The sequence below is a fragment of the Melopsittacus undulatus genome, chromosome 3 (assembly GCF_012275295.1).
Source record: "Melopsittacus undulatus isolate bMelUnd1 chromosome 3, bMelUnd1.mat.Z, whole genome shotgun sequence".
Lineage (NCBI taxonomy): Eukaryota > Metazoa > Chordata > Aves > Psittaciformes > Psittaculidae > Melopsittacus > Melopsittacus undulatus.
The window spans coordinates 99,905,632-99,931,761 of record NC_047529.1 but is presented as its reverse complement, the minus strand read 5'-3'; the positions used below and the strand labels follow the sequence as shown (position 1 = coordinate 99,931,761).

The 26,130-nt window shown below is 38.1% G+C and overlaps 1 protein-coding gene across 1 annotated transcript in view; it reads right to left on the bottom strand.

The window, feature by feature from the left end:
* ZFAND3 (zinc finger AN1-type containing 3) overlaps positions 1–26,130 on the bottom strand; it is a 138,150-nt gene that overhangs the window by 76,930 nt on the left and 35,090 nt on the right. The window lies entirely within an intron of this gene.

The following is a 26,130-nucleotide window of genomic DNA, read 5'->3' as shown; positions in this document are numbered from 1 at the left end:
AACACTTAATTGACTTAGGAGCAATTTTGTATATCATACAGCCAGTTCAGTCATTACTTGACCAACTTCACACTAGGTTAAAACAGTTCATAAATATTATTTAATACTTCAACTAAGAACAATGGCACTTTTTTTGCCATTTTCCCCAGCCTCCTAATTTGTTAATATAGAAAACCAGAAAATGCATGTTTAGCTCCTAATAAACAGCATCTTCTTGGTTACAAAGCACTTAAAAGCATGTAGATAGGCTAAAAAACAAACAAACAACAAACACCCAAGTCTAGCTTCTGTACATTCAATTCCTTATATAGTCCACTTGCGGCTGTTTGAACCATTAATAGGTCAGGTGCAACACTGGATAAGATAAACGATGCTCACAGCATATTTATATGGACAGGTTTTCATTTAGTTCTAGGTACAGTGAAGAAATGAACACAACTTTGATTATAATACTTTCAAAAGAGACTTTGTAGCTACAACATTGATTTCCCCTCCAATACATGTCAGCTTGAGGGCACTTTTCAACTAACATGTTGATCCCTGAAGCAACTTTGATTTTTAAGAAGTGTGCTTGTATTAGTTAGCAATCACCTTCTCAAGAGGACTCTCATTTAGGGAGCATGACTTCATTCTGGACTTTTTCAAATTAGCTGACACTGAGATGCTACAGCTTTCCATAATGAAGAAGTGCTATTTATTCTGTTAGCATATGGTGCAAACTTTCCAGGGTCCATAGAGGAATACAAGTGTTACCAAGGGATAGTACCACTTCCTAATTATTTAGTGTCTCTGAAATTAACACCTTCATGACCCTGTTTATATGTGGACAGAATTCTGATTGCCATTTCCTGCTGATTTCTCTCTAAGAATCTCTAGTTAAACCCTGCAGCGTCGATCACAGGTCCAAAAATCACATTTAAAAGGCAAATTAAAAGGATTTTGAAAAACTGTAATTTATTATGTAACCATACAAAGTAAAACAATCCAGCACAAATTCTAATCGTCTAACCAATGAAAATCAGCCAAGGATTAAGACAAAGGCATGTTAGAAAGCACCTCAAAGACATCATTTCCAATGAAGTCCTGTATCAACTCAGCTATAGAAGTTCCACACCATCCCTGCAAGGCCTATCACTGAAGAGGAGTAAATGTACTTCGGAAATTAGTTCAATTAAATGTCTGGGCTAACATTTAATTTAGAGAGGGTGTTCTCTTAATTGTGAGAGCCTTTTCATGTTTTGCATGAAAAAGAAACAATTAGAACTAGCTGTAAAAAAACAAGTGTGAAATTTCTCCACCTTCTCAGACGCCACTGCAGCAAGTGCACAGATATGTAACAGATGGTCAATTTAACTTACATTCTCAGATATTAAACATTACCTGCAGGTCCATTAAACTCTTTTCTACTGGAAACACTGCATAAATTCCTTAGTAACCACAATGCAGAGGATTAACTTGACCTTTCTCCATGGCATGATACATTCCTGCTCAAAGCAATCAAATACAAACCTAAAATGATAGTAGCTGTTCTTCTAGTGTCAATTTTTACAGTTAGATCTTTAAGTGAGTTGCAGAGTGTCAGTCATCTACCTTATTGTTTCTTTATGACAAATACCATGGAATTAATGGGTACTAGAAAAAAGCACAGTGACAGATTAAGATACTCTGAAACAGTCTTGTGAACCCAGAAAGCCAAAATCCTGATCAGCACAAGGAGGAGAGGAAAAGGCTGAAGTACTGTTTTACACTATTGCTACCTGTGCTACACAGTTTAACATGACAGCTTTTATCTTTTCTTACAAACATGCTTTATTAGCTCTTGGAAATGACAACACACAATACTGGACCGCTGTTTTTAATCCTCAGCTTGGAAAAATTACAATACCGAGAACTCGATCAAATACTGATTTTACTCAAAGTAACTGCTTGTCTTATGGCAAGCTACAACTTGTTAATGGTGTATATCACAATGGTATGTAAATGAAGACAATTTCTGAAATCCATCATTACAGCTATCCTAATTATTTGATTTAATGTATTCAAATGCCTGTAAATAGTACAGAGGATGAAAAGCTGTTCATTGTTATTAAAACCTTAAGTAAAACTACTCCTGCTTCAAATTACTGCATTTTGGGAGGCATGAAAACAAATTCTCCTTGTTTCCTATCGTGATATCTAACACTCAAACCCTCAGGAAACAACAAACTTTTACGTCAATCAGCAACTACACTTTTGCTTCACTGAGTTCTAAGACACAAAAAGTTAGGTGAAAAGAAATACTGCTATGCAGCATAGAAAGAATATTCAGGGATATATTTGGCTAGTATACCATGATGCGTTTAGATATGAGACTGTGTCAAAGCAAACAGAACTTTTAAAACACTTCACATAATGGTTTCAACACACAACAGCCCCAGGAAGCAATAACTACTCCTTGAAGCAACTGGAACAATTAAGACTCCAACTATATTTTTCCTTCTTCACAAATATTTACTTTGGAACAGCAAGGATACTTATCTTAAACCACCTGCTCGTCCTGCTCCTTCCCTGGCAACCACATTCCTTCATGTATGGGCAATGGGTGCAAACTGAAGCACAGGAGGCTCCATCTGAGTACCAGGAAACACTCCACTGTGATGGTGACTGACCACTGACTCAGGTTGCCCAGGTAGGTTGCAAAGCCTCCTCCTTGGAGATATTCAAAAGCTGTCTGGACACAGTCCTGGGTGTTGCATCAGACTGCAACAGATGACCTACAGATGTTCCTTCCAACCTCAGCCTTTCCTGTGAAATATACAGCAGTCTGAACAATGATGAACAATCCCTCTCTTGTGTAAACCTGTTCCCACTAATTGCTGATAGAGCTATCTGCCAGCAGTAAGACTGTATTCCTGATGCTACTGTTTGAGAATAGAAACAAACAAAAAGATTTGGACAGCATATGGATTATCATATCAATCATGGATGATCTCTTACTGTCAGTTTACAGGAGACAATGATCTATATACCAACACCTACATGTAAACATGATCTCTAAAAAATGGTGACATTAGGGGAAGCTACATTTCTCCTGACGGCGATGATCTCGCTCAACTATATTCACCTTTGTCATACTCTAGGTGCCCTACAGCAATGTTGATGTTCCAGACCCTCAGGCAACTATGAGTGTGGAATACAGCAGTCATCATCATAGTGGGAGTAGCATGTGAAACCTGTCCATTACCTCTATACTGGCTTCTCAGAGTGGAAATTCACGTGAGATCTCTGACCTTGCTGAAACCCAGTTATCTATCAACATGGCACTAGAAGGCATTTGAAGAGAACCATGCAGTGAACTGCCACACCACAAACTGCCTAAAGCAAGGTGAAGCTCAGCAGCACTCTTCCCCAAAGTCAATTCAAGTTTGTGTAATGAATTCCTACAGAAACTAAAACCACTGGAAATGTTATCAGTATCTTCTCTAAAGGCAAGGTGTACCTACCTGGCTTTGAATAACATGAACATAAAGCAGAGAATAAAATGATGTGTTTAAATGCCCTACAGGATTTACCATGGGAATAAAAAACCAAAACCAACCCTAACAGATGTTAATCACATTGCTTAATTATTTCCAGGCTTTATGGTAAGGTGAACTATAAGTGAAACAGCCATATGAAGGAGGTAAATTCATTAGAAAAATGCCCAACACGAGCCAACAAAACTAGCATTCCAGGACACTATGGAAACACCATGTTTGAGGCAGACACACAGCCATGGAGGAACACAATAACCTCCAGAAGATCATGCAGTGCCACAGAGAATGAAGACAGCACCTGTGCTCTTGCTGGATAGGACATTAACATGAAGGCCTGCCAACAGCTTGGAAGTGTTTATCTATAGATATTTAAATACAGATAGACACACTTGAAATGCTTCAGGCAGGAGTATTTGCAGTTCTTATAACATTCTGTAATAAAGTAAGACAGTACAAAAAAAAATCAAAATCGTTTAGTACTGAGAGTTCATTTTAAACAATGTCTTTGAATTTTTCCTCCATGACACCACACGCTATTGTTTAGTTTCTCTCATGAATTTTACCTTGCTCCTCTTTTCTTTACACTCCCCTGTTGAAACAGGATTTAATATATTTTTTTTCACATCCACTACACTGGAAACTCTCATTTTTTTGTCTTGCAATACTAACAAACACTAAAAGTATATGGAGTATAAGTGAAAGATTTGAAGGCTTTCACCAAAACAAATTATTTGCAGGTTTACACTTCAAGACGAATGATAAACTACGTTCCATATCAGGGTATGGAAACTGATAAATTAAAGCAAACAAATGTATAAGAATCTCTGGTCTTCAAAATGGGCAAAGGTATTTGTTTTCTTCTCTTCACAGAGAAAATATTTTATAGATAATATTAACCACACATTCATTTTGTTTAGCACAGTTAAGAGCAAGACTCAACTCCACTATTACTCTTTGAAGCTACCGTCTTGCTTTGGGATTTATTGTATCTATGCTGACAGTGACTGATGCCACCTTTACCATCCCTATTCTCATTTTTCAGCTAATAAAAACTTCACTTTTGAACACTTTATAAACGTACAGTTTCGGTAATTCTTAGCTTACTTTGTCAACTCTTATCTTAAAAATTTTTGTACTGTGCAATGAATAAAGCAAAGTGCCACATATGAACTGAAGAAAAAGTGGGATGGCTTCACAAAAGACTAAAAGGAGGATGCAAAAAGCAAATGGATACTGCGTATGAGAGCATTTAAGTACTGTGAAATGAATTTAAACACTATAAAAGTTCTGTAAGTTTATCTTTTAATCTATTGCTCAAAACCAAAAAGTAAGATGTACAGTTTTCATTATAATACTATTATCATCATCAGTGGGAAAACTGCTCTGAACTATGCTTATTTATGTTTACAGATAGGAGATTTTAAAAAAGGAGAACTTAATATTGTATGTTGAGGTTCTCAAGCAAATAGGAATTGTGGAGTTTTTTAATTCTTTTTACTGTTTCACTAAACAATTTTGCGAGGTACATCTACATTCTACATCTGAATTGTACCTCCAGAAGAGGAAACCTTTAGCAGCTAGGACTTACATTCACACACAGCAGAATAAACATATGCTAGAGACAGCACCAAACAGAACTCTCTGCAGGAATTTTCAATTTGATTTCCTAAGGCAACTGAAATAGAGACTTATTTCAAAGAACTTGAACTAAAACTCTGAATAAGGCATCTGATACAAATTAATTTCCTTACACAAATTCAACAAAGGCAAAGGGAAAGGTCTGTGGCAGGTTAACAAACTGCATTTCTATTAAGAAGCTTCCTAAATTGAGAAAAATCTGGTTAATGGAAACTGCGCAAGAGTCAATAGCTTCTACTATGGCCCTGACACGGGACAGGGCATCAGTGGACCTAATAATCTTTTATAAATGTCTCCAGTGTTATGATCCTGTCACCTTCCCTTTTCTGCTTTCACCTCTTCCTCTCTCATTCATTCACTGTCACATCCAGTGTAGTAGATCAATTATTATTTCACTATAGCAAGAGAGGTATTTTCTACCTAGAACTGCTGAAGTAGTAGAGGACACATTTCAGGTCCATGCTCAACACATTATTTTGAACTGTGTCAATGATAAGAACAGTTTGTAAGCAAGATAACACCATAGACTGAGCTCTGATGAAGCATCTCTCCCCTCTCCCCCTTTCAATGTTAAATAAATCCACTCTGTGCTTCTGAGCCCCAAAAGTAAATATAACTCAGTTATTTATGTTCCAGAGCAGACAAGAACTAGGCAAAATTTTTTTATATAAATGTTTTTCACTAAAAATGCAAACATAGCTATGATCCATTAGTCATTTAAATACACTAATTTTTAAAAAATAAAATATATTAAACCTCCCCCCCCTCCCTTTTAAAATTTCACTCAACATTCACAATTTTATTGTGCATTGAAGTTTTGGCCACTGTTAGTGAATGTCTGATTTCAAGAAATACAGGATTCTTCCCACTGCAAGAACCCTGGCTGTGTTCCTCCTTCAGTGGCCTCTGTCTCCCATTGCCCATCACCTAGCTGTCACACTTGAGCTCAGACTGTGAATCATCACTTATCTTTGTGCATTACACAGCTCTACTTTTGAATGAAGCACATAGAAATTACAGAGCCAAATGCCTAAACAGTAAAAAAGCCACACAACAAATTTCCATAAATGTGATTGTAATTGTAAAATGAGACTGGAATTAGCATCCAGTTTCTATCATTGTTTTCACTGAAGATCATCTAGAAGATTTATTATGGTGACTAGAGAACCAGGGAGTAAAGAATTCTTTCAGGCTTGCTAATAAATTTTCATCAGTGGTATCACATGGTACCACCAACTCATACAAACTCAATTATTCTTAAATTTACTAATTACTGAATAGCTTTGATGGGTTCCAAAAGAGTAGTGCAATTTTCCAACCCAGCTGCCAACCCTACATAACTGAGTGCAGCACTATTGCTTAGTGCTTTCAAGAAATTTGACAGGAGTAGCATAACATACTGGCATACTGTAAATAAACAACAACTCAGATTTTTAAGGTGTTTAGACCAAATCCTAAGATTCAATATGAATTCTCCAACTTTTGTCTTTATTCTACACGCCTTTCTGAAGCTGAAAATGGATGGAGCCCACTTCACTGGGTACTGGCAGAAGAGGAGATACAGCTATGATTTCCCAAACCATAATGGGGAGGCAGACACAAGCTACTGAACAAAAATAAAAATTAAATAATAAACATTTTTCAGAAGTGAATGTAGTTTCTCTATGGATTCCCTTCCATTCAGTTACTACAACTTTCATGGTTTTTTTGGTCAGTACCTAGCGACTTAACACTGGCAGTGTTCAAGGCCAGGTTGGACACAGCCTTGGGTGGCATGGTTTAGTGTGAGATGTCCCTGCCCATGGCAGGGGGGTTGGAACTAGATGATCTTAAGGTCCTTTCCAACCCTAACTATTCTATGATTCTATGAGGCCAGTATCGCACATACACAACATTGCCAGGTTACAGTTAAGATTAATTTTCACTTCCTTTGAAAAAGTAATAAGCATACATATAGGAAAAAAAATGTATTTACTCATAAACACTACATTTCAAGCATGAACATACCTGAAAGACTTGATAAGAAACTAAAACAGTTTTGAAACCTCATTATAAGAGTTACAAGAAAAGGCCTAATCAATTTAAACACCAGACAGCACAAATGCAGAAAATGCCTTCAAACATGCAGCTCACATTTACCTACACAGAAGAGGATGACAGGGGAAAGGGAGAAGTGTTATCACAAATGACTTACCACCTTACCAAAGTATAAAAACTGTAAACGTTTCACTTATTTTCTCTCAGTGAAAAACACTAGGAGCATGCAGCTTAAAATTTTACTGCACATCTGCTTCTTGGGGAAGCTTCATAATATTGGTTTTTCAATTCTTGGAACACTGTGGGTTTGATTTCAAGAATTTACAGATGTTACCACAGAATGCCTAATTTGTAAGGAACACTTACCCTGATCATACAAGACAGCAAATGTATCACACCCTATGGACTAAAACTGCTTCTCAGAAAGCTGCCAGAGCTACAGACGCCTTCCTTTAACTTCGGTGCATAGCATTCTGTAAGGTATTGCCACACTGATGGATGCATATCTATCACTCATCTTCTGAATCAGATGAGGAATTAAAAACTGCGGGGGGACGAGAACATGAAAAAGAACTCTCTAGTCTAAGGAAACTTTTTCCAGTGGACACCTGCAGACCTGGCAGCACAAATCGTTGCTGTCTAGAACACAGAGATGCCAAACTTGGTCCCTTATTTAATGAAGTTTTTTCTGTTCAAACAGATCCCTGCTTTCTTCTGTTCATTTCTGTAGATAAATTTGAGTAACCTGAATTTTCACACAAATCTTAAAAAAAAAAGAAAGAAAAAAAAACATTCTGAGTTGGGATGATTCATGCATATGGCCTGTCTAAGGCAAAAGCTGCAGCCTGTGAGACAAGTCAGCAAAAGGCACGTTAGACCAACAGTGTTATACGAATATTTGGAAAAGAAAGCAGCTCTACAGCAAGGTACACACCTCAGATTCTTTATGTCTGTTGGGAGCTAAACTACAGCCCATCATCAGCCGTCATCGACCATTGTCGGTCACTTGCTGAGGTGAATGGCTTGTGAGAGGACGCCTGCAACACCGGAGCGGAGCAGGGGGAGATCAGCGTCCAGCAGCCTCACCTCAGAGCGACAAGAGCCACTGAGGAGGGAGCCTCAAGTCCTCGACAGGACTTACCCAGGAGCTGGGAGCTCAGCTCCTGCGAGGAGCTGACTCACCGGGGACTGAGCCAGGAGGAGCGGCACCAGCTGTGAGTGGTGAAAAACCTGCCCAGAGAGCACAGTGACCAGGAGAGCGGTGAACAGAGCGGGTCGAGGCAGTTCGAGCAGCAGTTTGCGTGGGCAGGTGAGCAGGATAACCGCCTCCTTAAGAGGACTCGCCTGGAGCACAGGAGGAGGGAGTGCTTGTGTGGAGAGACATAGACGGATCGATCAACCAGATAGATCATGGTCACAGCATGATCAAAAGCTGTAGTGAGGAATAATGTGGGTATCCAAACTGAGCCTTCCTGCAGACATGCGGCCGTGCAGGTCTCTGGCTGCAGCAAATGCCTGAGCCTGGCACTTGTATTGGAGAGAGCCAGTGACACTGCTTGTGTTCGCTGTGAGCAAATAAATGACCTGCTCAGGCAGGTGGTTGAACTGAGAGAGGAGGTAGAAAGGTTGAGAGCCATCAGAGAACACTAAAGTGAAATAGATTGGTGGAGCCACACCCTAAGGCAAGGGCAGAGGGAAGTGGTTGAACAAGTGATGGATCCCCTTCCCTCCTACCGTCAGACAGAAGGAGAGAACTTAAGGGACAAGGGTGTATGGAGGGAGGTCCCTCCTCAGAGAGGTAAGCAAAAACCCTCACAACACCTTCCTCCCTCCCAGTTGCCCTTGAATAACAGGTATGAGGTCTTGGAACGAGAGGGCCAGGTAAATGGAGATGGAGAGGTAAATCTATCTAGTGAGTCACCTAGGGCTTGTCACTCACCCCCATGCCTTAGAACTTCCCCAAACAAGAAGAAGAGTAATTGTGGTGGGTGACTGCCTTCTGAGGGGAACAGAAGGGCCCATTTGTCAACCAGATCCATCCCACAGGGAAGTCTGCTGCCTACCTGGGGCTCAGATTAGAGATGTTAAAAAGAAACTCTCTGATCTGGTGCAGCCCTCTGACTACTATCCGCTGCTGGTTTTTCAGGTTGGCAGTGATGAAATTACTACAAGGAGGGCAAGGGCAATGAAGAGAGACTTCAGGGCCCTGGGACAGCTGGTTAAAAGGCCTGGAGCGCAAGTGGTGTTTGCCTCCATACCCGTTACAAGCAAGGGTGAAGAGACAAATAGGAAGAGTCTGCAGATTAATGTATGGCTACGTGACTGGTGCCAAAGGCAGGGGTTTGGGTTTTTCAATCATGGGCTGCTGTATGAGACACCTGGTTTGCTGGTGGCAGGTGGGATACACCAGTCCTGGAGGGGGAAAAAGGTTTTGGGGCAGGAGTTAGCAGGGCTTATTGACAGGGCTTTAAACTAGATATGAAGGGGGGAGGGGATTTAACTGGGCCTGTTGGGGACAAGCCAAGAGAAATATGATAGGGGTTGAAGGATGGCAGACTAGGGAGGACTATCAATCTATTGTTTCATTTGTGGGATAGTTGTTTAGACCCTGTCCCACAGGGGAAAAACGGTACTAGGACAAGAGTTAGCAAAGTTCACTCATAGAGCTTCAGGTTAGATTCAAACTGAGAGGGGGTTGTAGCTGGGTTTGAACTAGTGGGGCATAGTTCTAGTATTCATGAAGACCAGAAGGCTTCCTGCCTCTCAAGGGTGCCATCAGCATGCTCTGCTCGCTCCCTGAAATGCCTGTACACCAATGCACGCAGCATGGGGAATAAACAGGAGGAGTTAGAAGTCTGTGTGCGGTCTAAAGGTTATGATCTGGTGAAAATTACAGAGACATGGTGGGACAGCTCATATGACTGGAATGTGGTCATGGATGGCTATGTCCTTTTTAGGAAAGATAGGTCAGCAAAGTGAGGTGGTGGAGTCACTCTTTATGTGAGAGAGCAACTAGAATGTATTGAGTTCTGTCTGGGGACAAATGAGGAGCAAGTGGAAAGTCTGTGGGTAAAAATTAAGGGGCAGACTGGTACGGGTGATACAGCTTGTGGGAGTCTATTATAGACCTCCTGATAATGAGGCTTTCTACAGGCAACTAAAAGCAGACTTGCGACCACATGCCTTGGTCCTTATGGGGGATTTTAGCTACCCCAGTATTTGCTGGAAGACTCACACAACCAATCATTCACAGCCTAGGAGGTTCCTCCAGTGCATTTAGTTGGACTAGATGATCTTTCAAGGTCCCTTCCAACCCTTGGGATTCTGTGATTCTTGTAAGGAGGAAGTTAAATAAATAAATAAATAAAGATCATGAAGATCAGTCTTACTCTCACGTATTTTAACCCTAAAAAGCTCACACTTGTATCTTTCACATTTTTTTGGTAAACTAACATATGCACCAACCTAATATTTTATTCTACAAGCTCTCTAACAGCCTCTAGAACTAAATACAGCTCAAGTACAAAAATATGGTGTTTGACATGAAAATTGAGGAAATAATGCTATTTCCCTTCAGAGCAATACTCATATTTTAAGTATAATTCTACATGCCTTGGTATCTCATTTGGTAAACATCAGGGAAATTATAATTCTTCCTTTGTTTTTAGTAAAGATGAAGCAATTCCATTAACTTATTTGCCTTCCATCCTCACAGAAATTTCTACGGCACACATCAAATGCCAGAAGTAGATCAGAAATCCTGTATCATTTGCAGACAAGTTGAGCAAAACTGGTTTTATTCCACTAGTTTATGGCATTCAACAAACCAAAGCTTTTTTCTTCATAAATGGTGGTACAACAAGAATCAGTCCCACCAGATGAGACACACAACACCGACTTTTGGCAGCCAAGTTTCCAATTGTTGCTTTCATGATCTAAATTTCAGCAACACAGGTTAGAAAACAGAAGCTACCTCTAACCCTAACTTTCATATCTCAACTCTCTGGCTAGTGTATAACTACTTTAACCAGCAGATTGCATCAATTTTAAATGGTTTAGACACAAAACTACTGAATTTTACATTAGTTTTATTATATATGAGCCAGATGAATGTAATTTGAAGACATTAAACAAACATGTTAAAAAAAAAAATTGCCTTTTGTGATTCTGCTGCCACTCTACAAGAAAGCAAGTGAAAGACAAGACATTAGAAAAACTCCAGCAAAAAAATCCACAACTGCCCAGAGAACAAATTGAAGATATTTTTCTTCTTCCTCAGCTAGCATTTCCATCCCAGCAGGAGAGGAAAAACAAAACAAAACAAAACAAAAACCAACAAACCTGAACAAACACAAAACGGTAAAAGCAAATCATCACTTCCCTGATGAATGTAAAAGGTTCTGAAACTAACTATTTAAAAATGCTTAGAAAACTGAAGGTTGTTAATTAGTGAATTATTGAGACATCATCCCTCTTGGCAGAAGTCTGTGCTGCACCACTTCTGTCAAACACCAGCTCACCTTATGCCTAAGCTTTGAAGGACTCTACGTCTCCAAGGAGGGTGATGAAATTATCTTAAAAGCAAAACAAGGAATTTCTCTCAACTTTGGCAATTCCAACCTTAACGGTTCTGCTGAGCACTCCAGCTCTACCTCTATGGACCTACCTTGTTCCTAAAGTTAAAAGCAAATGCTTTATTTGGAGTACACCAAAATTATGATAAAAGTCTTACATAAAAAAACAGCAAATTTGTCTTCCACAGGTAAACAGAAATTCATTATCAGTAACTTACAGTTGAAACAAGTTGAATCAGAGATAAAATCTGTAGTGAAAACATCTGTAAAATGCCAGCTCCCACCCTGCCTTCTCCAAACCTGCACCCAGTTTTGCAAAAGGCTCTTTTCAAAGCTAACAAAGACCTCCAACCACCAAGACTAACATTTAATTTTGAACAGCCTTCTCACCTCTCTGTATTTCACATGAAATTCACATCACCAAATAGCAGACAGTGTCACAAGGCAGCTACTGAAAAGGTGTTACTGCAGAACACTCTGAAAAGCTTCTATCCCTTGCAATACCGGCATGGACAGACATGGGTTTGTCTTCTTTCACAGTTTGCCCTTTATCCCTGTGATTTCAGCTAATCCTTCCTGCATTCTCCTGATGCTCTGAATGCTCCAAAAAGTACTTTTTCATACATGAAAGAAAATCTAAAGCAGAGATTGATCCTACATTATAATATTTCTAGGAGAATCCTACTTCAAGCAAGGTACTGCTTATCAAATAATTAATTCTAATATTCCAGCAGTAAGATTTTTTCCTTTATGTTCCAACCTGAAGACAAGAACAAATTCAGTAATAGAACGTCAACGTTAATTTAAGAGAAGATGAAAAATGACTTAATAACCCTGTAGCAGGTTAACATTCTACAATAGGTCATGGAAGCATAAAATTTTCAGCAAATTCATTCTTGTACCATGGTATATTCCTGCTAATAGACCAGGGCACAACTGAAAGATTGTTAATACCTTGCTGCACAAACTTATATAGCAGAAAAAAAGCCGACTTTTAAAGTCTCAGTTTCCCTAATCAGCAGTAAAACTGGAAAAAGAGGCAGGAAGCCTCCTACTTGCTTTCCCTTGAGCAAAGGGCAGAAAATGAGTTGCAGTTAACCACGAAATTCAACTCCATATTAAGCCTCTATTTAATAAATGATAGTAAATACTACCACAGAAAGGTTTTAGCGAGGAAAGTTGTACTTTGAGAGCCAGAACAGCACAGAACAAAAAAAGTTATTACAGTAATTTGCTACTAGTTTCACTCAGCCACAGTCTAACTGCAAGCTATGGTACAGTCAAAGGTCAGGAAATTTTCCCTTTACTAAACCAGATATGCATTTTGCAAAGGTGCCTACTAGGATACAGCCTTTTGCTGTACACAATGTGAGGCATAATACAGAACAGGAGTTTTCTAATACAAGGCATTACAAAAAAAAAGTCAAGGTTTAGGACACAGTAAATGCTGTACCACTGTAACTTGCCATCCCCCCCCCCCCCCCCCCCCCCCCGTAACCCTTAGCCTTTCAGAGAATGGGGAACCAAAGAGGGCAGAAGGTAACCCATACATATGCCAAGCTGTGTGCTTAAAGGTTTCCACTGAGAGTCTAAAAGCCAAAGCTTGCTTTTGGCTAAGCAACAAGGCTGGGTAGAAACCAGCAAGCATATCAACCACTGCAGCTAGATGCTTACACAGATTCTACAGCTACTCAGCCTCAGACTTGGTGAAGAACATGGGTTTTCTTCACCTGCTCAATAATACAATTTCACACTGACTTATGCTTTTCTTCAATTTTCAGGTTTTGAATTCCTTAGCATTTCACTAGAAAAGGAGAAAAGGAAGAAAAATGGTTCTAGCCTTGCAGCTCATTTTAAACTTCAGAAATGTTACTCTAATCCTGTTTTACAAACAACTCATTTAAACAAGTGTTTTATAACCAAGTTTAAAGACTGCATCTCAATTACTATTCACATTTAAACATGAAATTTAGCACTTTCTGTTAATTTAAAAAATTAGATGACATCTACACATAAAATAATTAAGCTTAGTATTTGTCTTGTTTTGTGGGACACTTCTTTGCTAGCTTATCTGTCTACTCAATTTACAAGTACATCTGAATGCAAACTGGAATTTAATAGGAAGTTCACAAATACAGAATTTAAAAATTATTACTTGGTTAAATAAAAATTTACCTCAAATGCTTTGGATTTTTTAGAGATTTTTTTGTTTGTCTGTTTTGGTTTGGTTTTTTTGTTTTGTTTCAAACATGCTTTGTATTTACTTAGAAGGGCTACTACTGTTAGTAAAAATGAACGCTTCAGACTGTCAGGAATATCATGCAGGAAGGAATATCCTGAATGATATTCATTCTCAACACCCCTGTTTATAAATTAAAGCAAAGAGGTCAAGAAGCTAATAGTCATTCTTCCTGGTTTGTAATTACATGTTAATCATTAAAATAATTAAAAGAAAACAATAAAACAGTTTCTCTGCACTTCCAGAAGAGGTTACTCTAACAAGAGGTAGTTTAGTATCTCTATACAGGTGCTTAGCCAGCAACTTTTACAACATCATGCCTTATCTGCTTCTTTGTAGCATCCGGTAGGTAAAAGCTAGTCAATTCAAATGAACATATACCCAGTCTGGCAAATCACTGAAGTCTTCCAATTTGTGAAGGATTATTTTGATTAGGAATGTGACAAGTTAACATCAAGTGCTAAAAAGTGAAGCAATTTCATAATGGGAAATATTTAACATAAAATACAGAGTTAAAAAACCCAAACACTTCAGAGCATTTATCTAAAATACAGAGCACATATCAAGAGAGAACATACACACTTATAAAGAACATATATATACATGTTAATATAAACATACAACAACATTTTGGTTTATATCCCACTAAATACATATACACACAAAAAATATGGTCCAGATTAAGACAGCTTTACTTTATTCCTGTTGTGGAACAACACCATAGGGAAGAGAAAATAGTAAAAAAATTCAGTGTTTTTCTACACACTGAAGAATAGTATTTAAAACCCTGTGTAGATAAGAGCATTTAATTTGACATTACTCAAGCATAGTCTAAGATGGAAGGCTTCTGAATAGTAACACAAACCATAAAATGTCACCTGTATGCACATTTATATGGGTAAATATACACTAAAACTCTGCTTCAAATGTTGATACATCTAGAACAGATTCAATGTTTTCTTTTTAACCAAACCCTTACCAATATCCATGAAATGGATTCTGATTAATTTTACTAGAGTGCATTAAGGGTTACAAACTGTTTTCGCTCCTCACAAGTATCTTCAACTTGTATTTATATAAATTATGTTATCTGCTTAACATTTTGTTTTTATAAAAAGGAGCTAGAATTTCATTTGAATATTTTGGTAAGCTTAAAGATAAAATAAGCTGCCATAAGAGTATACAAGGTTTAGCACTTCATTTTCTGAAGCCACCTAAAGGAGATACACCCTCAAGTCCTACTGACAACATTGTCAGACGTCAAAAGTGAGTGAGCTGTAAGTTTTACTCCCCTGTAGGTTAAGGCATGCTATAATTTCTCAGGTTCAGGTGTGTGCAAGGAAAGAGTCACAACTGACTACACATTCTCTCTCTGTAGGGAGTTACATATTGCAGCTTGCTGTGTAGAAGAGAAAACAGTTTCAAGTTAAAAACAAAGCTATTCCTTCTGCTCCCCTGCAAACGGACATTATGCACTTTGCTATGGTACCTACAGAAAAGGCCACAATAAATATCTTAAAATTCCTTTCACCATAAACTAGGGCATGGTCAGCGGAACAGAGCTGCTCACTATGTCAGATATTTATGCAGTACTAACTCACAGTAAATATCTTATAAATCAAGAGCAAAATAGCTTTCATTCTGTCAAAACCAGCTCAAGTGGGAACGAATACATGAAATCTGACCTTTACATCAAAAAAGCTCTTTTGGTTACCACCAAGAAAAACAGGCTCTGTTACAAAAGACTTCATCACTCTGCATTTCTAAACATGTTTGATGAATATTCCTAAATATTTTCTCCCACCTGAGGCACACCAAGATCCTTCCAAAGAAAGAAAGAAAAGAAAAAGAGATGGAACAAAATGCACCTGCTACAGCAGCCAAAATACATTGATTTGGATATTGTTGCCAGCCATCTCGACTTCGGATTCAGACACTTTTTTTCAGTTCAGTTGCTCACAGATTCAAGGGCCCAATTAAAAAAAAACAAAACAACATTACTCATAATGGAACCCATCCAGTTACCTCTGACTAGCAGCAGTCATACATCAAAGCTATGATTTTAATGTGCTATTACCAAAACAAGTGACTCCTATTTATACCTTAAATGAAACCCCTACAATTTCCAGTTATACAATCATTTTAACTCTCTTAAAATAATAATTACAGACACTAACAGAAATGATGCAGAACAAAGACTACTTGAGGCCTTTTAAAACATTAACTTACCTTTGTAAGCTGGGTAGATGCCCACACCCATTATATGCTTCTGCATTTCTAGGTTTATTTATACCTATTCAGTTTTCCTCATTGCTTATTTAGCCAACTTTCATTTCAGATAAACAGAATTTAACTAAAATCAAGTGAATACCAAGTCCACTTTGAGCAAACCTAAAGTATTCAAGATGCACAAGTTTATTTTTGCATTTTTAATTTTTAATGCTTACAGCTCCCCAAGACATCTATTGGGTGTTAATAATTCCCTCTCCATTTCTATAGGCTTTTTCCCACATAGCTGAGCAGAAATGGCCCAATCCCAAAATATAAAAGGTCCTGTTACTTAGCAACTGAGATCAAATTAAGAAGCTACCAATTTTACTTAACTGCTAAGATACATAAATGTACATAAACACAAAGTTTAGAAAGCTTCAAGGCTTCCTTATACACAAAGTTCATTAACCTTGTTCACAGTGAAAGTTGCGTGTTCACTTATAGAAGTAACAGCCATGCTGTGGGTAACGTTAGTAGTTAAAATTATATAAATCAGAGCTTCCCCACAGCTTTGTCCCATGAGAAGTCTTAAAGCAAAGTCTTGCATTATGCTCTGAAGATCATTACTAAGAGCTACTCTGTAGATTACTGCTAGATTGCTTGTTGAGACTGAGCACTTCTGATCACAGGTGAGACAGAGCATCCAACTTGTGGCCTGATTGAAGCCCAAGAGCTCAGAATTGACACTCCAGACTCATGGTTCCCAAATGTTTTGGCTCAGTAACAGTCAGAATTCCAAATAACTGAATTTATTTATACCAGAAGGATCAGAGGTGGCATTATAGGACGGTAAGATATCACACTAAGCTCCAAAAGTCAAGCAGTCTGAAATTGGAAAGTGTATGAACTAACCATTTTTGTACACTTCTGATCTGACCTCTATTTAAATTATTTTCATAATGCATGCAAACAATCACAGAACTTCTCTTCTAGAGGACCCTTAACTTGCTAGTACTAGACAGAATAAAAGAAGTTCAAATATGCAGTAGGAATTTTCCAGAAAGCAAAGCTCTTTCTGCTAGACTCCTGACTTCATTTTAACCCCCATGAAAATTCTGAAGAGATATCAGAAGCAACCAAATTCTACGTACTGTCTCCGCCACAGAATTCCTACGTAACTTATGTTAGTTCTTCCTACTCATTATCTATTTTCAAGATGTTCAAAGAGGTACTCTTGGCTCCCCACTACCAGAAGCATTCAGTACCCTTACAGTTCCATCAGGGTAGGGAGATCTGTACTTCCAATGTTTAAGGCGTCATAAAATGGTATGCTTTGGGGGAAAGGCCCGACTACAGTCCCAAGGCTTCTCAAAGTTGCTAATACCTGTGGATGTTTGACATTTGTGCTTTAGATACTTATCTATGTATAGTGAGCAAGAATATCAACACCTCAACTCACAGAAATGTCAAGATGGTAAATTACTTATTTTCTTGAACCACAGGGTGTTAATTACTTCTCTAAAGAAATTCTACAAAGAAAATAATTATTCTCTATTCAGGTCAATATGCAAATGCTGTAGTAAAAAGATACAGGTCATGACAATGTCCTATATTACTTCCTATTCAGTACAATGAACAGAGTACTGTTCTGCAGAAACACCCCTGTAGTGTTGCAATTAAAAATGTGTACCTATTTCTTACTTAATAGTGAGGGAGGTTATTCATCAGAAATACTAGTGCCCATGGGGGAGGCAGAACCCCCAGCATCTTCACTTCAGTATCTGTGTAAAGAAGACATTTTCACCTAATGGAGCTTATCTAGATAATACTTAATGACCTGTGATTTAAAACAGGAGATTAGGCCAGTGCTCTCATGCTTTCAACCTCTAGCATAAAATCTCTTTAATCCTTTTAGCATAATTAAAAGACAGTTATAATGCACACAGATTCAATTAATTATTATAGCACCACAACCTGTCTTGTAATTTCTTAAATCTTCAGTGCCAGATTCAGTCAACAGTCTATGCTTTCTGCAAACGAAAGGAACAAAGTCTTACACGCTCAGTTACTAGAGATGTAGTTGTTCTGGTCAGCTTTTCAAGAAAGGTCTTATCTACAGTCCTACAGGCTTAGAGATCTCCAGCACAGGATTCCCTAGCCCCCATTTATGGAGATTTATCTACTCATAATTAAGATCCAAGCCAGATTTCTGCTCTTCACTTTCCAACTAGTTAATGCTACATGTAAACTCATTCATAGACAATGTTAAAAAAAACCAACCGAAGACAAACAGAAAGGAAACCCGAAAAGCAAGATGTATTGACTAAATCTGCATGAGCAGTTTGCCCTCTGGTGACTAACTTTGTGAGAACATACAAGATTTGTAATAGATATACGAAGACTGGCATGAAAAAAAGAATGACTGGAATGTTTGCAGGCTCTCCTAGAAACAGCATTAAAAGTTTTAAAAGAAGTGTTATGCATTAATTGCAACAATGTGACTTTATTCAATTTTAGAAGAGAAATAAATTGAACTAAAGATAAATTGTCAAAAGACAAACAGAACTGCAACTACAGAATTGCCACATAAGAGAAAGTAGAGAACTGAAATTTCAGAATTTTGCCTAAGACTCATGAAGACTAAGACAAAATAAAGAAGCAAAAGGTCGCTCTCAGCATCCATTCTTCAAAGGCATAATAGCCAGGTCCAAAACCTGTTTTACCATATCAAGGGCTCAGTAGCTGGAACCCCTTGCTCTGTGTGTCACACAAAGATGATGCTGGCCAAGCTATTTGGACATGCATCTTGGGGCTGAGTATACAGGTTTAAAGCATAAATAAAAAAAATCAAATTAAATACAGGTTTTCCAAAATAAGATTGCCTTCCTCCTCCATACAATCTGACACTAATCTGTTACATTCATTTCCTGCACTATCACTAATGTTGGGGGATGGTGGTGTGAACTGGTATTACATACAACCAGAGGAACAAGCTTCTATCCCGGAGTCTGGGCAATTTACTCAGCATGAGGGCTTTGACTGACTTTGAAGACAGCCAATTTGCATTTTAATCTAATATGTGCTAATGACACGCTTATTTCAAGCTGATTTGGAAGAGCAAAATACAGACATTACTCTTCAGAATGACCTTTTTTTTTTCCCCAAGATAGGGCTCTAGATTTATCTCAACTCCTTAAATGACCACTGCTACTGATTATCATGTCCATTTTATCTTTACAAACAGTCCAGTGAAGCGGGAAATATTATCACTCAGTAACTGATGAGGAACAGAAGTGGAAGGAAATAAATAAAAAATAATAAAAAAAATTAAAAAGAGCAACTTGTATCACAAAGAAATGCTCAATGACTCTGAAAAGGAAATCAGGTCTCAAGTTAGAGCAATCAGGTCTCAAAGCTATCTGTCTAGCTGCTAATCACATTTCATATAAAATAGACAGACAATTGAAAGCCATTAGTTACATGGGGTTCTATTACCCAGGTCACATTTGTCCTGTACACCTGCTTACCAAACAACTTAGATCACCTTAAGCAGCTATATTTCCCTTACACGTAGCTGCTGAGCTAAAAGGTTTTCACAAGACAGGTTTTTCTTGGTCTTGCCTTGCTTGCATATGCAAGGACGACTGAAATGTTGTCCAAGTCAATCACTGTAACTCTTCACTAAATTCCTTCTTAGTGTTCTTCACTGAAGGTTGTTGGTGGACAGTAACTTCTTCCTTTGAAGTTGTACAACCCTATAGAATGTGAAAGTTCGAGTAAAGAGACACTAAAGGAAATGTTGGGGCTGAAATGCAAGAAAGAATTGCAAAGTAAATTTCTAAAACTGTTGTATTTTGCTTGAACTCACCAGGGAGTTTGATTAATGTAAAGACCAGCAGAATACTGGATAATTTTTGCAACAATCACAAATATTGATGGTCATAGAGGTACCCTTTCCTGATTACCTGGAAGTGGTAGAACAGTCCTTCCTCAGTACTCTTATTTAGGAAGTGTTACTTCTAGATTCCTTCCCTTGCAAAATACATTTTGAAGCTAGCTCTGTTACCAACTGGCACTACTTGCACAGCAGTACAAGGAGAAAGAGAAAGGTCAGCTGCTAGCCCTGTACAATTTTCATGTGGCATTAGCAATTAGAATCATAGAGCACATGCAGTCAACTCAAAAGATATCCCTGTGCATTCCTAAATATTTCACATGCAGCCCCTGCATAACACATCTCTACTGACAAACTAAATTTTATTTGCAAGATGAAACATAAATCTGCATCCTGCTTCTCAAAAGAAGGAGCTGATTGTTTCTAAAATGTGCTCACTGATACTGAAGAGATACTTTCTTCTCAGAGAGAAAGAGTTAAATATCCTCTTTTATTCCCCGAAGGCTGGTGGTCCCATGCAGAAGTGCCATGTTTTATTTAAAACGTGCTTGCTCTCAGTAACCACTTGTTCTAATTGGCAAGGCAAGACTGGGTCCCCAAAGCACACAGCTCGTTACATTCAGTTTGGATTACAAAAACACGATGAAACAAACTGCATCGAAATGTACAAATTAACAGCTCAGGAGTGCACGACATGGACATGGAATTAGATTGCAATATGGAACAAACTCCACAGGGAGGCTAAGGAACAAATCACTAGTGTCTCTATAAACTCCAAACGAGCAAATACACAAAACAGAGCACAGACTTTACTATAAATCAAGCAAATTGCTAAATGGGAAACAAAGAAAAGCATTCCCTCTCCTATCTTATGCCCACATTTAAGGAGAATGGAGTTACAAGAAAGTTTAATAAATTAAACCTATGGGTTGCACATTTTGAATAGGTAACTCTGCTTTCATGCCGGCAATGTGCAAACATCATGGTAATTAAGTCATATTTCTAAACATTTCTCTTTTTTTCACATAATCAAAGAACCAATACACAAGAGACTAAATTACAGCTGGTGTTTCAACAAGTCATTTGGAAAGGTTATGAGTTAGAAGGTGAGCAAGATACTAACAAAACAGAAATTGGCTTTACCATAAGGAAGAAAACATACTAGAAAACAGACCTATGAATAGCTAAAAATAATGCAAGTCTGAGACAAAAAAGGGCTGAGCCCTTTTCTTTGCTTGTAGCTGAATCTATACAATGGGACTCTGAGATAAGAAAAAGAAAAGATGGAAAATATCAGCAATGTCTTGTCCAGAGAGAGGAAAAAAATAAATTAAGACTATCTGGCAGTCTTTTTAGGTAGCCGGTGCAGAGAAAAGGTCATATTTTTGTTTGAATGTAATTTGTATTTTTAACAAATAAGCTCCAGACTACTAGACTGTGAATTTAGCAAGACGTAGTCCAATGAAACAGCCACTAACGTCCTACAGGGTACATTGCTGATAGGATTGATTGACTGTAAAATGTTAAAGTTCTTAATTAAGAGGCATTCCATTTTCCTAGACTGTGTTGGTGAAAAGATACTTCCAAATCTGACTGGAAAAAGCCCTACTAACTTGAAGTCAGTAGTAGCCATAAAGAAGAGAAAAAGAAAAAACCTGTCCTACCTCAATACACAACATTTGAGTGCCAGCCGACAGTGATAGAAATTCTCTTTCTTTCTTCCATTAACAATTGTACAGAAATAAAAATACCCTATGGGCCTGTCCTCCATCAGTGCTTGCCTTTTCCCACTATTTTATATAGATGAAGATGGGAGGAAGAGGAACACAATTGAGAAAACTGAACTAGCAGCTGAATCATTGGTCCTATTGACACCCTATGCTGCAGTGCTGTGCACACACCACCTGAATACAGCCAGGTCCCAGGCAAATGAGAGTTTTATCTTGCATACAGCATCTTTAATGCCTTTCTTTCTAATGCATAGCAAAATCATGTCATATTGCAACCAAAGCAACACAGGAGCCCTGTACTCACAACTTGGATGCCATGATAGTATACATGAAGAAAAAAGTAGAATCCCACAAGTAATATTACACTAACTTCATGGAAAATGTGATCTCTATTTAAGTCTTAAAACTCCAACAAGCCTAGAAAGCTTCAGGTATCACTGTCTTCCAAACTTCCGATTTCCCTGTATATACTGACTATGAGGAACACATAGTAAAATAATGATGACAATTTGGTTGATGGTACTGTTTTTGACAGAAGTAAAAAAAAAATTAGTCCTAAGCTTAGATAATGCAACTATACTTGAATAAACTCATTCTCCATTACTTTGTATTTCCCCTTCAAAACTTTAAGATACATTAGGGGAAAAGGAGTCAGCTAAAAACATGAACCCTTTCCCAGTCTTTTCACAAAATATTGCCCTGTTCTAACAATGCAAATAGAGATATTACTCAGAACTTTTCAGCTGCAGAATAACTACATATACTAACAGAGTAAAAAGAAACTTTAGGGTCAGCAGTACAAATCAAGCTCATAAAAAAAATTAAGCCCAACTAAAGTAATTTATTCAATTCTTTCTCTCAATTCTGTTCCATGGTGATTGGCTCTCAAGTTGAGCACACATCTCACCTTTTCAAGTATACTAACTATGTCAAATATCTTTTCCCTACCAGCCTTCCCCTTTCAAAAATTCTTTGGTCATAGAGTAAAAGTAATTAAGTGTATGCCAAGCAATATCTGTATCTGGAATGTGTCCTGGGTTCAGCAGTAGCAGTCATTTTTTCTCCTTCTTGGTAGCTAGTGCAGAGCTTTGTTTTGACTTCCGGGCTGGGAATGGTGCTGATAGCACGTATATTTTGAGTTACTGCTCAAATGTTTACTCTGGCCAAGGACTTTCTGAGCCTCATGGTCTGCCAGGGAGGAGGGAAGGCCAGGAAGAAGCAGGGACAGGACACCTGATCCAGACTACCCAAAGAGGTATTCCATACCACAGCATGCCCAGGATGTAACCAAGAGTTACCTGGAAGGGCTAGTGTTCTGGGGGTTGGGAGGAGGTATCAGTCAGTGCTTGGCCAGGCAGGGTGGGGTGAGTTGTGGGTCGGTGGCTGGTGAGGTGTTGTATTCTCTTCACTTGTTATTCCCTTTATCATTATTATTAGTAGTAGTAGTACCAGTAGTGATTTGTGTTATACCTTAGTTATTAAACTGTTGTTATCTCAACCCGTGGGGGCTACATTCTTTGGATTCTCCTTCCTAACTCTCCGGGAGCTGGGGGAGCAAGGGGGGGAGTGAGTGAACGAGCTGTGCACGGCTTGGGATTAAACCACAACAGAATGTTATAGATCATTATTAGCAACTGCTATAGAAATTAGAAATACCTTTGTTGCCACTATGACCAGCTATACGATTTTCCAAAGGATTACTTAGCTGCAAGCCTGACTATGTAATAGAAGTTTAAGATGAAACTTGACTACTTTCAAGTGCTAGCCAGTAAACATTGGGTTTTGTAGTCAGCACTCCATGTACTTCAAAATACAAAGAAAGACATGAATACAGCAACAAATTCTAGCCTAATGAAGTAAGAAATTGAGGCACTAGTTTTCATTAGGAGCCAACAAAGGGAATACTACACTGAAAAAGAAACATTTGTGTACAGATAAAGAAAGCGAGTACTCAGTATTGGTTTCATACTTCTGAAAATGCTTGCTGCTTTTCTAGCAAAGTACTAAAACATGTGGATTCACAGCAAAAATTACAAGGATATGGAAAATGCAAACCTAACAGATTTTGATCATGCATTTAGGAATGAAAGCTTTATGAAGAGCATATTTTATCATTTATCATACAAGCATAGAGCAAAGATAACAACATCTGGACGAGCAACATGCAAGATGCACTTGTCGAAAAGGTTTCCAGTAAGCAAGCTGAAAGCTTGCCTGAGGATCAAGTCAGCAACTGATTAAAAGCAAAATCTAGTTAGGTAGGAATGCTGATTTTTGCAGCAGGTATTATTATTTCCAGACAAAGCAGCATTTTAAATACCTCCCAGGATTTACAAAGACTGAGAGAAGAAGAAATTGTGTTATTGAAGTGATTCTCTGAGTCACAAATCCCCCAATTTTGTAGCTCCAAAAACTGTGCATGTGACTTAGGCCGTGACAAAACAAAGGTCTGATCAACAAAGCAGAAGGGTTAAGACGCACAAAACCATGAAATAACTCTACAGTCAAGACATTCAGTTCAGTAAATAGAAAGAGGAGCAAATAATCTGACATGTCTAGAATCTGATGAAACACAGAAGCTAATTGTCAGGGCTTTTTTTTCCTCTCTTCTCCCCCCTCATCAGATCTTTCAAATTCAGGAGAATAGAAGATTCCATTGACATTACAATATTTCATAATCTGACATAGAGCTAAGCATATGCATTGAAAATACATATGTAGTTCCATCAATACTGATATCCTACTTCATAACTGGAGATGAAGTCTATCATTTTTACTCATTAAGATACCAGTATTTAAAAACACCAGCATGATTTCAAACTAAAAATAAAATTAAGCTAAGAGCTGAGGTCTCTAAAACTCAGAAAATTTTTGGGTTATAGAGCTGAAGTATTTTCTCAAATTCAGTGATGCTGACCTTGCACTTCAGAGAACATAAATGCTGCATAGCTGGATTAAGAAGAGAGATGGACACCCATCTCTAGAAGTTTCAATTACACCTTCAGACAGAAGGTCTATGAAACAGATTCACAAATCCATGAATACTCTAGTCATCATTTCATCTTGTTCCAGCTTCCCAAAAGTGCATCTCTCCACCAAACCATCCAGGGCTACACTTAATCTACAGCTTCGTATACTACTAATTAAGATGAAATCTCCTTCCTGCACCACTCTTTCCAAAGGTGATAGTTTCAACACAAATGAAATTTTCTAGACTCACAACCAAATGGATTAAAAGCAGACTGCATTTTTGGGGGTGATATAAGTAGAAAGACTAGCTTTAACATTTTATGTATTTAAATATTTGTTCTTAGTCTGTTAGAGTTTGTTCTGTGACTGTTCCCAGAGGTTCCAATTAAAACTGAGTTCTTAAGGTACCAGGTGTTGCTTCCATGAATGTTTGTAGAATTCCTGCCTGAAAGAGCCTACTTTATAGAAGTGGCTTTTCAAAAGTACTCAAACAATGTCCCTACCTTAAGTTGAGATTAAAACTTCCATAAACCTAATGGGAGCAAAGATAGATTAATAAAGAGTACTTCTGAAAAAATTCACTTACCACTGTCCTGTATTTTAATCACTCAAATTTCACAGTTTACCATATTGAAAGAAGAGAGGTTGCAGTATCAGGGAAATATGTGGTGTTACCAAGGGAGATACTCTGGCAGAATCTGTTTTTTTTACTTACCACCCTATATTCTTATAAAAAAAAAAAAAAAAAAAAAAACAACAAAAAACCCACACTATTTCATTTGTATTCTGAATGTACCAGAAGTTTGAAGCAGCTATGCCTTAACCATCTGAAGAGCAAATTTATTTGAAGCAATTTAGTATGTACGATTGCACTTGTACTATACCTAGAGACTCTGAGGCATTGATAGCACATGGTAAGCACTGAACTGGAGACAGACTGTTGCAAAGTACTTTGCAGAAGTACAATTAACTTGAAATTATTTCAGAGAGGCTCTTGAACATTTCAGAGTCTGATGCTTCTATAGAGCTTAAATAAAATAAGTCAGGTATTCCTTCTTGGAACAGGCAGATGGGGTGAAGAGAAGGCAGAGGGCTTAAGATGAGAGCCAAGTTCAAGCTCCACTCCAGTATTTATCAGCCTTTATGTGCAAGCCAAGAACTAGTCTGTGGCAAATGAACAGCAGATTTGTGGTTGTACAGAAGAGCTCAGTCAAAACTGTGCTCTTCTAGGCAAAGGGTTGCACGTATGTGTGCAGTATCCAGCTCACTCTTGCCACAGAAAGCTGAACAGTATAACCTCCATAATAACCTGTGAAATGTA